Here is a 16,575-nt window from a genome sequence, read left to right as displayed (position 1 = left end):
TTTTGCAAATCAGCTGACATCTACCGGCCACTGTAAAATATACAACTAAGTAAAAATTGATCAATCAATCAAAATTTATTTATAAAGCACTTTTCATGCCCAATAATTGCAACACAAAGTGTTTGACGAAAGAAAAAAAAAATAAAAAAAATAAAAAATAATTATAGAAATCATGAGTGACCTGATAAACCCACATAAACACACACATCAATGTACAACAAAAATGAGCAAGTAGGGTGGATATAAGTTGCAAAGTAGTTTGCAGAGGAAACAGGAAGTGTAGGCAGTCAATGTTGGCTTCTTTTATGTGAGTTTAGGGTCTCAAAAAACAATTTCAATCACATGGAGCTTGCCAAGTGTTATATTTGTGCACAAAACCTCATTGGTTGAATTGAAGATGAAGATTTTGCCTTATTTATTTGCAAATGTAACTTACTACATATCCAAAGCTATTAAGCTTGCAGCGCCAAACTCTGTTAGATGTCAAAATCTTTCTGCCGCTAATGACAAAAGCTGCTTCCCAAAAGATATGAGTTTAGGAGTTAGACTTCCAGTCCAGGCACACATAGACTCCTACCTTACAACGCCACCTGGCTCCTCTGTGACAAATAAGCTGGATGGGAGCCTTCAGAAATGGCCAAAGAGGGAACATAATGCCTCATATTTTAAGCTTTGGGCCGCTGACCAACCCTCTGTACGAGCTGGGAAGAAGAATGGAGAGATTTTGTACATTTCAAGCAGGAAAAAGTAGTTTTCCCTCCCTTTGCCTGTTGTTTTCCCCTCAAAACAATCAACAGCAAACAGCTTTGGACAGATGCAAATCACCTCATTAACTCCCTAACCCAAATCCATTCTGCGGCAGGAGAGACAAGCGAATGTAGGGAAGAGAAGAGGAAAGACAGGAAGCGGGGAAAAAAAAGCAGTCTGATAAAACATCTGCTGGATTCGCCCATCTGTGCCAAGCTGAGCGAACGCGGCCCGCTGCGAGAGGGAGGACGGGAGAGGGAGAGATTGAGAGGTGGTGGGCGAGGAGAAAAGAAAGAAGGAGGAGATGGAGGCATGGTGCCCACGTCAACAAGTGCCAGGAATTGTTTTTTGGGAGGGAAATGCATTATAATGAGACGGGGGCTTGGAGAAATCCACGGCTAACGCTTAATCCCTGAGGAAACAATTAAAGTGCCATTGTTTCTCACGGCCAGCTCACATTCCTCACCGGTTTTTATTCCTCTCTCTGTGTTTTCACACCTCTTTCAGTTTGTCTCCTAAAAAAAACACAGCCCGCTTTTCTTCTGTCAGAGGGATTTAGCGATTGATACGCCCGAGGCTCTGCTCCGGTGATCAGATGTCTCTGCGGCTTCTCTACCTCTGCTTTTATTTTCTAAGTGCTTAGCTAAAGAAGGAGGAGAAGAAGAAGACGAAGAAGGCTTCTGGGTCAGCAGAGGACAAGATGTCTGCCTGATTATGCTTGAATTGGAAGAGATTATCCTCGTGCTAAAAAGAGATTATCGCTTTCTGCCAGGACGCTGCATGTAAAGACTACAGGCGGAGGTTTTAAAGTGGATACAGCAACAAACAGACAAAGACATCAGGGGCCGCGAGGACATTTAGGGTTCCAATCCCAACTTAAGATGACAATATAGCAAGCATCATGTCAGCGGTGGAGAATAAAGCTCCATAGGGGGGGTTTAATCCATCTCTGAATCAGGAACCCATCTTCTGATGATGTATGGCTCCTAAAAAACTGGATTACCTACCAGATCTGGGGTCCTCCAGAGGACCTGAAGGCCTCAGTGTGTGTCAGTGAGTGTCGGACAAATTCACTGAAGCTAGTTTATCTTTCGTAATGATTGTTTCCCCTGAAAGAGCTAGTCTGATAACTTTTTCACATCTTCTTTTCAATGCCAATACCCCATTCTCTCAAGTTGTAGCAGTGCTCTCTTTGTCACATTACGCTGACGCTGATGAGATCACGTCGTGTAAACAGACGCCTCATGATAACACAGGTGGGCCATGCATGTGTGATACCCGCTAAAGTCTGGTTCATATTGGAGTAGTGGGACTGCTGGCCGTACTCTCCAGCAGGGGGAACACACAGTGTGACCGCTCCTTAAGAGGAAGATGGCGAGTAAGCAAGATGGAGCCATCAGTAAAAGTAAAGCGTAGAGAACATTAATATGGACAAAGCAGTGAAGTTATTCTAAGAAATGTGTTACAATCATAGACTGTAAAAAAAATGGACGTCATCTTGCTGAGCTCGAAGTGAGGTCACTAAGAAAACTGCTCCCCCTGGTGCCTGGCTGCAGTATAAGTCAAAAAATGCAGTTCTCCAGCCATTCCAGATGGGCTGTGGTCAAACTTTAAAAAATTAATACACCTGGTAGAAATTTTTTCGCATCTGATTGTTTATGGTGATTTGAAGATATTATTTGGCTGCTTTGTATTTCAGTAGCTATAAGAGGTTAAAAAACAGGTTTTACATCACGTTTAATGATGATTGACAGCTGCCATTCTTGTGTATTTTTTGGGGGGGATTGTAAAATATGTCAGGAGGTAGAGTCAGGAAGTGATTAGACTCTTGAAAGAAAAAAAATAAATATCATATTTGTCACCCGGCTCCGCTCAGATTCTCCCAGAATTCCTCACAGTCTCTACTGCACAGACTCTGGCTGCACAACTGCTACCAATGGCTGTGCCTGTGACGGGGGAATTTTGGCTTCAAAACCGTACAATCGTAAATGGTGGAGCCACACTGTCCACTCTATATACAGTCTATGGTTATAATTCAAGAGATCCATTTCATCCAGGTTATTCCAGAGTTATGGAAACATTCTAGAGTTTCAATCATTTTTTTTTTATTGATAACCTTAAATTCTTTCTGGAGTGGTTGTTTGAAGAAGAAACTTAGCATCTCAGGTGCATCCTGGACAATGCTGCCAACTAAGTGACTTTCTGGTAATTTGAAGGTTTGCCACCTCACAATGAGAAGGGATTTTTTGTACCTGAGTACTGTCTTTCAGGATTATCACGCTGGCCATTTGAACTGTGCCGTACTCAAGCACAGTCCAACACAGCCCTCTAGCGCCCCACTACTGTTTAAAATTATTGTCGAGAGTAGTGGTCACAGTGACCATACGTCATGGATCATACACGCTGTCTGCGTGCTTTAGTGAATCATGCTTAAGCACGGCACACCTGTGCTCACACTGGCCAAATGAACTGGGCTCAGGGTTGATGGGTGCTTAAGCACGGTACAGTTTGCGGTGTGACTGTGTCTCAAGTTGCTAACCCTGATAATGAAGACTTCTACACATTTCTTACATTAAAGAGAATTATATTGTTGTAAAAGATGAACGCAACTATTTTTTTTAAGTTGAAAGTTTAATTGACGTGAGTCTTGCCTGGGCAGGATACATCGTCGTTGCTGTGGTAACCTTCCATGTAACACATTTATTACAGCTCGTTTCATGGCTGCAAGCTACGTCAGTTTACCAAATGGATTCCAAAACTTTTTCTACTTTTAATTCCTTTGAGAAACTATAATGTGTCCGTATTTGGGTCAGATGAGGATATGGTTACCTCCAGTAGAGCTTCACCTGAATCGTTCCCTCTTTAGTGGTTTTGTCTCGGAGCGAAGGTTTGTCTGAGGTGATCTCCGAGCAGCTTCCTCTTCCTCCTCTGCCCTCCCTCCTCAGTAATTAGATGGAGACAACATAATAAATCAATACACAAGTGCTTGTCTGGAAGCTGAGCCACTTGAGGAGCTGGGGACATTAATGCATGGAGCAGAGAAACAGACATTACACCGTAATCAATCCTACTTCACAAATCAACTTATCCAGCCTGTCTAGGCCCCTCCCCGACTTTTTTTAGAACCTGTTCTTGATAAATCCACTTCCTGTACATTAACGCAGGTCAATGCCTCCTTCCTTGGAGGTGTAAATGCCCTGCTGGTCTTTGGCTCTTAAAAGGAAGCACAGTGTAAACCAGATATTGAGTTTTCAATATCCAGTAATACCTTAGAAACCAAATTACAGCTGCATTGGTCCTCGCTGCGCCTGCAGGGACTTCTGGGAAGCCACTTGTGATCATACCTGGTGGTTTGTCAGAGCCGCAGGGGGCTTAGTGGCCTTTAATGCATCACATTGACACACATTAGACTGATATTATTAGCTCCACAGTGATTTGATCCAGAAAAAAGGATGGAACAGGGCTCAGTGTCAAGGCTGTTTGGTCAGAGGAAAGCGACGGAGGGTGACTTACAGCTGAGGAGAGAAGTTTTCCTGCTTCAAATGACAGATAAGAAAGAAAAGGAAATGAAGAAAGGACGTCCCTGCAGACCTTTTCTGTAATAAAGCGGGAAATAATCTCTCTCAAAGCTTAATTAAATGCTCCCAGTGCCAAAACATTACCATAAAAGTTTAAAATGCTGCTCTCATTACCACGAGGTATAAGATTCTAATTTAAGCAGTGTGACTTTCAGAGAATCTGTTTCAGTAGAAGACGATTAACTGCTTTAATTTGACGTGTTGTGGTAAACTTTTTAATTTTCAAATGTCTACCTTACTCAAATTTACCGATGATTATGATAAATATCTGAAATATACAGCAGGACATTCACTTTTTAGAGTATGTTCTTTATTGTTGCTGGCCAATGGGGCCGATAATATACCACATTTCAGAATGTGTTATTTTCCAAAATGCCAGTAACATTCCAGAATTCACATTACATTCCAGGATTTTAGGAACATTCTAGAATGGCAGTTACCTTTGCACTCTGGTAACAGTGATATTGAAGAATTCCAACTACAGTCTGGAATTCCGGTCCCAATCTTGTAGTCTAGTATTTCAGATTACATTCCAGAGCTTTTGCAACATCTCATATTAGTATACTTTCCAAGGATTTAAGTGCAACCCCAGATTTTTAGTAGCATTTTAGAATTCCACCTATATTCTAGAATTGGGCATCATTCTCTAGAAATTCTGCAATCTACCAAAGTATGAGTTATATTAGAAAAAGTGGCTCACAATTTTTTTTTGAAATTTTTGCATTTTTTTTATTTATTTATTTATCATTAATATATATATATATATATATATATATATATATATATATATATATATATATATATATATATATATATATATATATATATATATATATATTATTTAAGCTTTAAATTTTTAAAACATTTTTTTTCAATCTTTGCAATTTTTTTCACTAATTTCAACATTTTTGCACATTTTCTAAAGTTGAAAGTTTTTTGAAATTTTTGCGAACTGTTTAAATTTCTTAAAAATTTAAATTTTGCAAATGTTTCAAATGTCAAAACATTGACTTTTGCAATTTTTTTACATGTCAAAATTTTTTCATAGGTTTGCAAATTTAATAAATTTAAAAAAATTAAGCAATTTATTTTGAAATGTCAAAAATGTTTGCATTTTTTCAAACTTTTTTAAATTTTCATTTTTTTTTTAAGAATTTTTTGACATTTGAAATATTTTTAAAACTTGGATACTTTTAATACTGCAAATTTTGCAATTTAATTTAATTTAATTTTTTTTTTTTTTTTACAATTTTTGCAAATGTTTAAAAATACAAACTAAGACATCAGATGTACAATTTTATAAATTCAAAACACCTATTGTTTAGATAATGAATCACTAGATTTTAACTATGTATTAAATTTTATTCACTATGTTGTGATGATGAAATTGATTTTAAGGCTCTGGAATGAGCTAAATCCAGGGTAGCTGAAGTGAAATGGCTCCTTTTAAAGGAAAGGTTTAGGACCCATGTACTAGACATATGGGTCCAGAGTTCAAGGAACATTCTAGAATTCCAATAACATCAAAAATAAAGAAAGATTCCAGGAAATATGGGAACATTCTGGAGATCTAGATAGTTCAAAAATCTTGCGACCACATCAGTTACACCTGATGGTTCCAGGAGCGTCTGTATGTTCCCTTCAGTTTGCTATGTACAAAAATCAGAGTTGGGTTTTCCTATCATAGGTGTCTTTTGCACTGATGAATCATCTCTGTGTGTGTCATGTCCACCTGACTTCTCTAAAAGATGAAAATGAACCCGGCTATCAGATCCTCTAATATCACACCTCCGCTGCTTCTCACTTTGAATCATAGCTGATACCGTTCTATTTCAGTCGACCTCCATCAGCCATTGCTGTACTTCCTCCCCCTCCACCACCGCGCTGCATTCACAAACATTTGATGAATGGCTTCTTTTGTCACAAGAAGTGACAAAGTATAATTTAATAATTTATGACCAGGATTCATTCGACAGGTTCAATTGATTTTCATTAATTCGGCGGGAAGTGAACAAGCATTATTAAGGACACACATTATGCTGACAGAGATTTATGCCATAAATGAGGTGGCAGTCCTCATTATGCACGTTTATAATCTATCACCTCTTTAAAATGCAATTATGTATTATTAGACTAATGGCAGAATACAATGCAGAGCAGAGAGAGAGAAAAGGTAATCACTCTGAAAGTGAAATCAAATGAAAAGTGAGTATGGTTTAGAGGGAAAAAAGACTAAGCAAAGTTTCCCATTACACATAAGTGTGACTTGGTAATTATACGTGGGTAATGAGTCGACATTCCTGCATGTTTTGATTATGCTTGTAGGGAAAAAAATTCACCTCCGCTCCATTTGTCTTCTCATTAGCTTTAAATCTCTGTTAGCGCAGACTGACTTCCTTTCATAATTACACACACAGTCAGTCAGATCTGCCACCGCTGCAGGGAAATAACAACCCATGCATCAATGGAGTGAAAGTTTCTCTCAACCAAACTTCGATTCTTTGTCTTCTGAGGGATCTTTGTGACCTTTGACCCCCCAGAGTCAGGCTGACACTGATGCTGCAGCTAATAACCAGACTGTTATGCTCATTACACAGCAGAAAACAAGAATCAATAGATGGATCAGAAATTTAGAGACAATGCCGAGCTTGTCTTTTTAGTCCAGAGAGAGAAAAATAGAGTTTGACCTCAGCGTGGTTTCATGGTGTCGTCTAATTAAAGATTTTACGCATAGGCTGGAACTGAGAGGTGGATATGCAGCTCTACCAACTGTTTGTTGACTACTTCTATAAAGTCTTCAACAAAGACAGTTTGACTTTCACCGTCCAGTTTCAGTGTAAAGTGACTGGTGTCAGAGTCTGTTGTTACAGCTGAAATCAGGGCCTGTCGCAGCAGCTGATTGTTTGGACCCCAGCTCTGTTCTCCCAAAGTTTCCTGTCTCTCTTTAGTTTCCTCATCCAATCAGAGAAGCCAAAAGTTGCAGAAAAACATTACTCTTTATCCCTAAGAATAAACAGATTTATTTCTGAATCAAACCTTGAAGTAAAAATACATATCCACCTTGAAATATCATCACATCTCCCTGATTTGAGTCCCCCTACGCTGACTCTCTGTTAAGGCCAAGTTCTCCTCTCTTTCATGTGAAAATGTATGCATCCTTTTCAAACAATAATACCTTCATGGTTTACACACTTCCGCGTGTCCTTTATGTTGACATTATTGTTAAGCTGTGCATACACTGTACAATATTTTAAATCGTTTGACTCAGCGCCAACTCAAACTGCATCGAACTCGACCCCTGAGTTCAAGGCAAGGCAAGGCATATTTATTTGTAGAGCACAATTCATACACAAGGCAATTCAAAGTGCTTTACAGCTAACATAGAATAAATCACAGTAGGCAAAATAAAATCATTGCATAAAATCACATCATAAGTTCAGAAGTTCAAAGCCCACAAATCATGTCCTCACACTGTACGTCCACACATCAGACTCTGTATCCTTCTTCTTTGGTGGCGTTTGGGAGCTGGACTCTTGTATCCAGCTCTGCAACGTCAAAAGAAGAAGAGGAAAATACCCAGAAGTGGGAGACACACACCAAAGATCCTCAACAAAAACAAATGTCTTGGCAATTTGTGCCATTCTGTGTGAAGAGAAAACAAACAAAAAAAAAAGGTGAAAAAGAAGAAGAAGTAAAAGAAGAAGAAGAAGAAGAAGAAGAAGAAGACGTGTATTAAACTTTAGACTAACTTAGTCTAATTTTAGACCAACTTCAGAGATTGCGCGTGTTCTATGCAAGAGTTTGAGGCAAGTTGGCTCGTGGCGCTGCTTCTACTGTGCGATACCTTCACGAGGAGCGACCAGGATTTCAATTGCTTGATTTTCTTGCGATCAGCGGATTTGTGATCGGGAGCACGTCCTGAGCATAGTCTGTATAAAACACCCGTCTGTTCCTGAAACCGTAAAATGAAGCCAATCCGTAGACACAGCCACATTCGCTATGACGTAGGCTGTGAGTTTTTCTTTGAGCAGCTGCAAAGTGCCCGGTGGTCACATGACCCAAGCTGTGCCACTGATTAGAAAATCGAACAATCCTAATAACTTCTAAATGGCAGAGTTAGAAAAAAAATCACTCACCGTACAGTGTGTGCTGATAGTGAAATCAGTGTTTAGACCCAAGCCGTTTGTTGAACCAGGCTGTAAATATGTTTTTAATGCCGTAAAAGTCTGTTTTTATGGCTGGGTGTGTACGTGACTTCCGGCCTTAAGCGGATTCTCGATGAACAGCGACTTTTAGCACTTGGTTGTGAGGCACACAGTTGCTCCAGGTAGCGCTCTAGCACAGGGAAAGGACTGATGATGTTTGAATGGGTCTGTTGTGGTTATGAATTGGGTTTTTTGTTCATGTCAATCTTTGTCTGTGTTTCACACTCTTTCGATATTTGTGTATTTTTTAAAAATTAGACTTTTGGTAAAGGACCACTCCCGGGGAGGTGTTTTAAGGTGGGAGGGGACTTACCTGACAGAGAGGTGCGCACTGAGGGGAGAGGCTGGAGTTTTTGTCAATCTGAACACAAAACAGATTATATTCCCATTGAGGATTTATTCCAGAAGAGCTACAAGGGCATTTTTGGAAGGGTTTGACTGGATTGGATTCCTTTGTTGCTTAACTTTTCCCCTTTCTTTTGGACTTTTCTTTCATGGAACTAAGACAGGACTTACTTCTTTTATGAATTCTATCATGTGACTGGATTTTGGGGTTTTTATTTATTATTTCTTTTGAGTTTGGAGTCTGTGGGATTTTCTGTTTATTCAAAGTGTCATGACTGAAGGGTATGGTTGAGCTGGTAAGGAGTGATTTTGCGTCTTTGTGTGTTCGACAATATATATATTTTTTTTATGTTCCGACTTAAGTGACTTTTTTTCATTTCTTAAAAATCATTTCTTGAAATCTAACTAGTCAAGAGGTTGGCTCGCAGGTCTTAGGAGGTGGTATTTACTTTTTTGTCTGTGGGTCGGCTAAGTCTAATTGCTGAAAAAAAGAAACTCTACACCTGCCCAAGTGTGGTGGTGCTTTGGATATTTCTTTTTCTTGATTTCTTCATTTCATTCATTACCTCCATCTCTGTGCTTGTTTCCACATTGATCAAACTGGAGCCAAATTTCCAACCTGGTGACCGCCACTGTTAAGTTCCAGGTTTCTTTAGTGACGACATTAAGACACCATCAGGGTTAATCCAGTCTGTTAAAAGAGCTAAATGATTATTAGAAATGAATCAGTGAAACATGCTGGATCAGCTTTTACTGACTGTCGTTTACAGAGACGTCTTTTGGGACTAGAATCAGCTCAGTCCAGTTTTCAGTGTTGATGTGTCAGTCGTGTTTATTGAGCTCACATTTGTGTTGTTTTTCTCCGCTTTCCTTCGGTCCCTGGAGCTCTGCGGCTGTAAACGCTACAGCTGGGAGGAGGAACAGGGGAGCTGACAGACCTTGGATCTTCCAGCCCGGCCTGTCACGGTCCCATGACGGACAGACAGAACGCAGCGTGATCCGATCTAATGAGCTCCCCTGTAGAGATCCGGGGAAGGGGTGGCGAGGAGAATCCAATGAACCAGAGTGACCGTGACACCGCTGCAGGTAGTGTGTGTACATATGTTTAGAGTGTGTGTGTGTGTGTGTGTGAGGCAGCTGCCATTACAACATGACACTGTAACCTACACTGTGCACTGACATGCTCTGTGTGTGTGTGTGTGTGTGCCCCCTTGCTCTCCCAGCATGCCTTTCAGCAGCTCTTTGATGTGAGCCTGCTGACATGAAGGAGCTCTCTGAAAGCCGTCTCTTCCTCCAGCCTCCCGGCGGGTGGAGGAGGAGGAGGAGGAGGATGGAGGAGGAGTGGAAGGCTGGGTGGGTGTTTGGGCTTCATGTGACCATTCAGACTCTCGCCATGGCGGTGGCTCGTTATCTCTCCTTGCTTTTATGTCTGTGACAGAAACGTCCCCCCTGCCTCCATCCTCTGTGACCGCCCGGCTGTCAGTTAATTTGTCCACAGCGATCAAACACATCAGGGCTGTTTGGTTTTGATACAGCTTCTTCTACAGAGAATTCTGTGTTAAAATACACGCTTGGGTTTATAGTAAAACCATTCAGAGCTCACACCACCAGAAAATCTGGTCCAGTAATCTGCAGGATCACCAGATTTTCAAACCTTTGCTTATTTCTGCTGGAAAAGGCCCAGTTCTCTTCAGAGTGTGTTCCCACTTTAAGCTAGAATTCAGACTTTGATCTTAGGTCAAAGCCAGAGTTCCCTGTAAAGCCAAAATTCTGAGATCACAGGAGACTTTGTGGTGTCGAGGTGGGAATTCCAAACAAAGCCTTAATCAAACTACGTGATTTCAGGATCAAAGGCTAGAATCCAAACTTGAGAAGTCAGAAATATGAGACCAAAGGAAAGAATTCTGGTCTTGTAAAGATCAAAAACCTCAAATGCTGAGGTCTAAGGTCAGAATTCTAAAGCAAAAGAGCAGAATTCCAGGATCAAAGACGGATTACTGAGATCAAAAGGCAAGAATTTTATGATCAAAAGGCAGAATTCCAGAGAAAATTTGTCAGACTGTCATGATTTATGGCCAGAATTCTGAGATCAAAGAACAAAACTCCAGGATCAAAGGCCAGAATTCTAGGGTCAAAGCAAGAATTGAATGACAGCCAGAATTCTAAGATCAAAGGTCCCAGTTCCAAGATCAAAAACCTAGATTTCTGAGGTCTAAGGTCAGAATTCTAAAGCAAAAGGACAGAATTCCGGGATCAAAGACCTGTTCCTGAGATCAAAAGGCAGAAATCCAAGATCAAAAGGAAGAATACCAAAGAAAAAGGGCCAGAATTTCATAATCAAAGGACTAGATTTTTAGATTAAAGGCCAGAAATCCAGGATCCAAGGTGAGAATTTTTAGCTGAAGGGCCAGAATCCCTAAGATCGAATGTCCAAATGCCAAGATCAAAACCCAGAATTCTGAAGTCTGGGGTCAGATGTGTAAAGGAAAAACATTGATTTACAAGATCTGGATTTCTGGACTTGAAAGGCAGGAATTTCGAGATCAAATGGCAGCATTCCAAAGAAGAAATGGACGAATTTAAAGCTCAAAGGCCAAAATCCTAGGATTAAAGGCCTGAATTTAAGGATCAGAGGCAAGAATTCTCAAGTCAAAAAAGGCCAGAATTCCATCATCAAAAGTCAGAGTTCAGTGACAGCCAGAATTCCAAGATTCCAAGAGGATTTAAGGTCTGATTCCTTAAATCAGAAAGTCAGAATTCCAAAGAAAAAAGGCCAGAATTTCAGAATCAAGGGCCAAAACTCTCAGATCAAAGCCAGAATTATGAGATCAAAAGGCAGCAATCCCAAGATCAAAGGCAGAATTTCAAAGTAAAAAGTCTAGAATTTTAGGGTCAAAAGTCCAAATGCCAAGATCAGAGACCAGAAGTTCATGATGACAGACAGAGTTTAAAGATTGAAGATCATAAGCTAGAACTCTAAATTTTTAGATCAGCACAGCCAGACCAGACCAGACACTGTGTCAGTACAGTCACTTCCTGGTCTGATCCTCAGGTCAGTCCTGGTCAGGTGTGTATGAGGTAATTCTCCCTCAGCAGCTGCACAGGACTTCCTCCATCTTCTTTAATTGTGTTCATGTTTTGTCACATTTCTCAGAGCACAGTGAGGTCACATGACCTCGAAATAAGTAGTGACCCTGAGCCGTTTGTGGATCTTCCTGTTGTACCAGTGACACCAATTATAATGACTCTTTTCACCTCCTCCTTCCCAGAGTCTTTTCAGTGCCCTGTTTACCTTTCTGAGCTCCTTTTTTCTTTACCTTTTTCAGTCTATAGAAGGGAAATAGAGAGCGTCCACAGCTGAGAACAGGGACATTTCTTTCACACACTTCACATCAAATTAATCCACAGCAAGAAGTTTGTGTCTTCTCTGTGTGATTACTTAAAAATGTTAAAATCAACATTTAGGGTCAATTGTGTTCTCTAGTTTTGTTACCAGGATTTACTCAAGCTGTCAAAACTAAATTATTCCCTAAACCAAAATCTAAATATCCAAAAGTCAGAAGAACAGATGGAAAATCTAAAAGTCTAAAATCATAAACAAGATCATCAGGTCCAAAACCCACTCCCCTTAAACAAGAGCACAGAAGCAAAGAACATGACGGAGAGACATGAAGACAAGACGAAACAAACACTGAAGAAACGCAAAGTCTAAGGCCTTGTACACACATAGCCGGGTATTTTCAAAAAGTGAAAGCCCCCTCATTAGTTTTTCTTTTGTTTTGTTTTCAATACTCCCGTCAATACGCAGCGGTAAAATCCACCAGTGAGTGCTGCTTAAAGCATGCCAAAACTCACAATGGGTAGCATTTTTCGGATGTAAAACCCGTGCCATCCAATCAGAATGAACCTCGTCATCCAGCTGTGACATTTGAGAACCAAAAACATCATTTCCCGGCATTGACACAAGCCCAAATAGACAAAGGTTGAATCAATACAGGTGTGGGACAAGACACAGGTGAAACTCACATGAGGCATCAAAGCCAGGAGGGAAACGCGAGAACAGGAAGTAAAATTAACCAGACACACAGGGAACAAGCAAGCGGCAACCTCCGGTCTAAAAACATGAGACAATGTGGAAGTGCTAAAATCTGCTGTTTCCCAAGTGAAAACCTAGAAGCCTCCAGTTAAACCTAATCCAGCCCCTAAAGTCTGAAACTCTAGATCCAGCTTCAGGTTTTCAGCATCTTTTATTTCACTGAAAACTCACACAGACGTTAATCTTTGTGAAACAAATGTTTTCCTCTCTGTTACAATCATATTTACATGACAAAGAGAATCATTTGTTCATCACTGTTTGACACTTGAATGGATATTTCTCTTCGTTCTCATTAGATTCACTTGTTAAACACTCCACATCCACAGTCTTTGTCCCGAGTCTGTGAAAAATACAGAGAAGCGGCTTTTTTTAGTCGACTAATGGGCTGAAAGCAACAAAAAATAAAACCGAACTAATGAAGAGCCCTCGTGTCAACAAGTTATCAAATTGAAGTTCTCTCATTTGGACTCTCACTGATCAGGATGTGCAAATATTTAAAGTCTGGTGTTTGATGCAAAAGGAAACAACATCTGAATACAAATAAGGTGTCCATAAAAAAAACAGCATTGATTTATTTTATTTATTTATTTCTGATAAAAATGCTGTTTCTATATAAGGTAACACGTTTTTTGTGTTTGTGAGCGTGTTCCTGAGCCTGAGTCTATCCTGTGTGTCACCTGTTCAGGTTTACTGTGTCTCTGTGGGATAAAGGATGCTGATAGCCGTCAGGTGTGCCTCTAAAACCTATTTTTCCGGTGATTACAGACACCATTTCATCTGAAAAACTCACCATGAAGAAATATTTGGCCAACACCACAGCAGGAACAACAGACAACACATGTAAGCCATCAATAACTGCAGCCCTTCGAATAATAGTTTTCATTTTCACGCTCCGGTTAGCCGAGCCTGAACCCCTGGATGACAAACAGCCGGCTCTGTGAAGTCAGAGCCGCGCTGCCTGTTCCACTTTACGCTCTGACAAAATGATCTGGTCAACATTCGCAGCCTCCGAGCCCAGGCAGTCCTTAACCACAGAAGAAGAAAAGCAGAGCGGAGGTGAGGCGGGAGCAGGAAGGATGTGGTGTCAGACGCTAAACGAGCAGAGGAGCGCGAGTGGGGCTTTAAAAATGACAATACTTTATCCTTAAATTGTTTGGAGAGCCTCCTGCCAGCAGGGTCATGAATCAGCCTGTTCGGCGGTCCTTCTGGCGTTTCTCGGGGACAGCGGCGGGGGTGACGGGGGCCGTGACAGGTGAGCTGTCCCTGCTGCTTGAGCGCGGCCCCCCTCTTCATCATTTTACATTTAATTGAAGCTGCCAGCTGTCCCGACTTTCCCCGCCGCCTCCCCCCTCTTCCCCTTCATTCATCTCCCAGCCGGAGCAGCTGAAGAAGAGGAAGAAGAGGAGGGAAAAATGGCTTCCTCCTTTTTTTTGTGGTGACCAGGAGCAACGGGCTGCTGCGGGAACATCCTTCAACCTTTCAAAATAAAGTGCAGGAGTTTTCATCCATCAAGAGATCGTCCTGGTTCCCACATGACTGAAGAAATGACAAAGTGTGTACGTTTGGTGACGCCGCTCTTTCCTCATGTCTCTGCTCATTCAATTGAGCTCATCGCAAAAATGTACGTTTGATAATTTGTGAGTGTTGAAGAAAATTAAAACTAGAGTGAATCATTACAAAGCCACCATGGCCAATCAGTTGGGTCCACTCAATGTATCCCACAATGCATTCTGAAAAGCAATGTTAGCTCACCAGCTGAGCAATATATACCATCATGCATTGCGCTTCAAACAAAGGAAATAGCTGAGTTGAGGGATAACATGACTAATGATTACTGATAACATGAAACAACATTACTTACATAGATTTTATAAAACATGGACGTAGTCTCTGTGACGTCACCCAGTGAAATGAAGCCAACATTTGATATGATGCCAGCTGTCAGCTTCCTTTCAAACAGCTACAGCGCGCCCGTCAGTCATGTGACCTGAGCTGTGTCTCTGATTGGACAATCAAACGATCCTGATAAGTTCTAAACCGCGGAGTGTGTGCTGATAGAGAAATCAGCGTTTTAGACCTTAGCTGTTTATTGAACCAGGCTCTAAATATGCTTTTCAGTGCCGTAAAAGTATTTTTTTATGGCTGGGTGTGTACGTGACTTCTGGTCTTTCTGGTCTCACCCAGACTTAAGCGGATTCTCAATAAACAGCGACTTTAAGCACTTCCACATAGGCTTCATTCAACAAGCTGATCCAGCATGTTTCATGTTGCCCCTTGATTACATACTGTCAAAGAATAACGGTAAGCTAAACCGCCAATCATGGGTGATGCATTCACTGGACCTTGTTATTCTCGAACACAACATGAATTGTGGCACGAATATACAGTTGGGATTTATTTACTTATTTAAAATAGACAACTCACATTTTATTTGTTTGTTTAACCCCTTGATGCCTGTAGGCGCAAATTTGCGGCATACTGTGTCAGATTTTGATGTAGCTGAAATGACTTTTGTATCTCATTATTACCTATTGATTCATATTCTACACATACCACAGATGGTTCCAGATCCACAATGCCACAATATATCGGTCAGGGGATGAACTTCTCATGTCTATGCAATATAACTTGTACTATAGCCTACTCAAATTTACAACCCCCACTCAATTTAACATCTGTAAGAATGCAAAAACACATCAAACAATCTTTTTATAAATGTTAATTAATTCAGGCAGTAACAGCTCATAGGGGTGGGCGATACTGGGAATTTTGGTATCAATTAAATACAAGCAAATACAGGGCTAGTATCGCCGATACTGATACCGAAACTTTTGACATGAAATTTAATTATCATTGAATAATTTTGTGATTTGGTTTGATTTGGTTGATTTAGATCATGATTATGGTAAAACATAGCATAAAGATTTTAGGCAATAAAAATGCTTTTTATTTACTAACCCTGACAGTAGAACAAAATTTAACTGTATAGAAGTAATACAATAATTTTTCTACCACCACAATAGATTTAGAAAAAAAAAAAAAAAAAAAAAACACAAGTGCAAAATAACAAAAAGGTTCCTCCCATTTGCACAGAGTAGATGGAGGAAAGTAAAGTAAATTGCTGCACAACATAAGAGGACCTGCATTATCGATCTCATCACGCTAGTATTGATACCAATACTCACCTTGCTACAGATACTGTCGATATTTAGATCGTTACACCCACCCATAACAGCACATGCATTTACATGTTTGGCTCCCAAGCTCCTGCTTCATCACTCCTTGCAGATAAGTTTATATAAAGACAATGCAGGTGGTTGTTGGGGTGGCTGTGGGGACAACAGAACAGCAAAAATTCATGGCAGCAGAGGGAGAGATGGGAGGTTTTCAGTTTAAAAGCACCACCAAACTGAGAGACAGAGATCTTGATTGGATGATGATTACACTTTTGATGACAAGTGGGATGTGGTATGTGCATATCAGCACAGCTCGAATTGTCTATCTGAACTAGCTCGCAAGCTTCAATCTATTTATCCCATTCCTGCTTAGCGCTCAACCAAGATTGCGTCTCCATTTCCACACTTGCTTCAAAAATACGTGCATG

Source organism: Halichoeres trimaculatus, unplaced genomic scaffold (genome assembly GCF_033239565.1).
Source record: "Halichoeres trimaculatus isolate MK-OKI-2021-1 unplaced genomic scaffold, fHalTri1.1 fHalTri1_scaffold_7, whole genome shotgun sequence".
Lineage (NCBI taxonomy): Eukaryota > Metazoa > Chordata > Actinopteri > Labriformes > Labridae > Halichoeres > Halichoeres trimaculatus.
Note: the sequence above shows the minus strand (reverse complement) of the source record.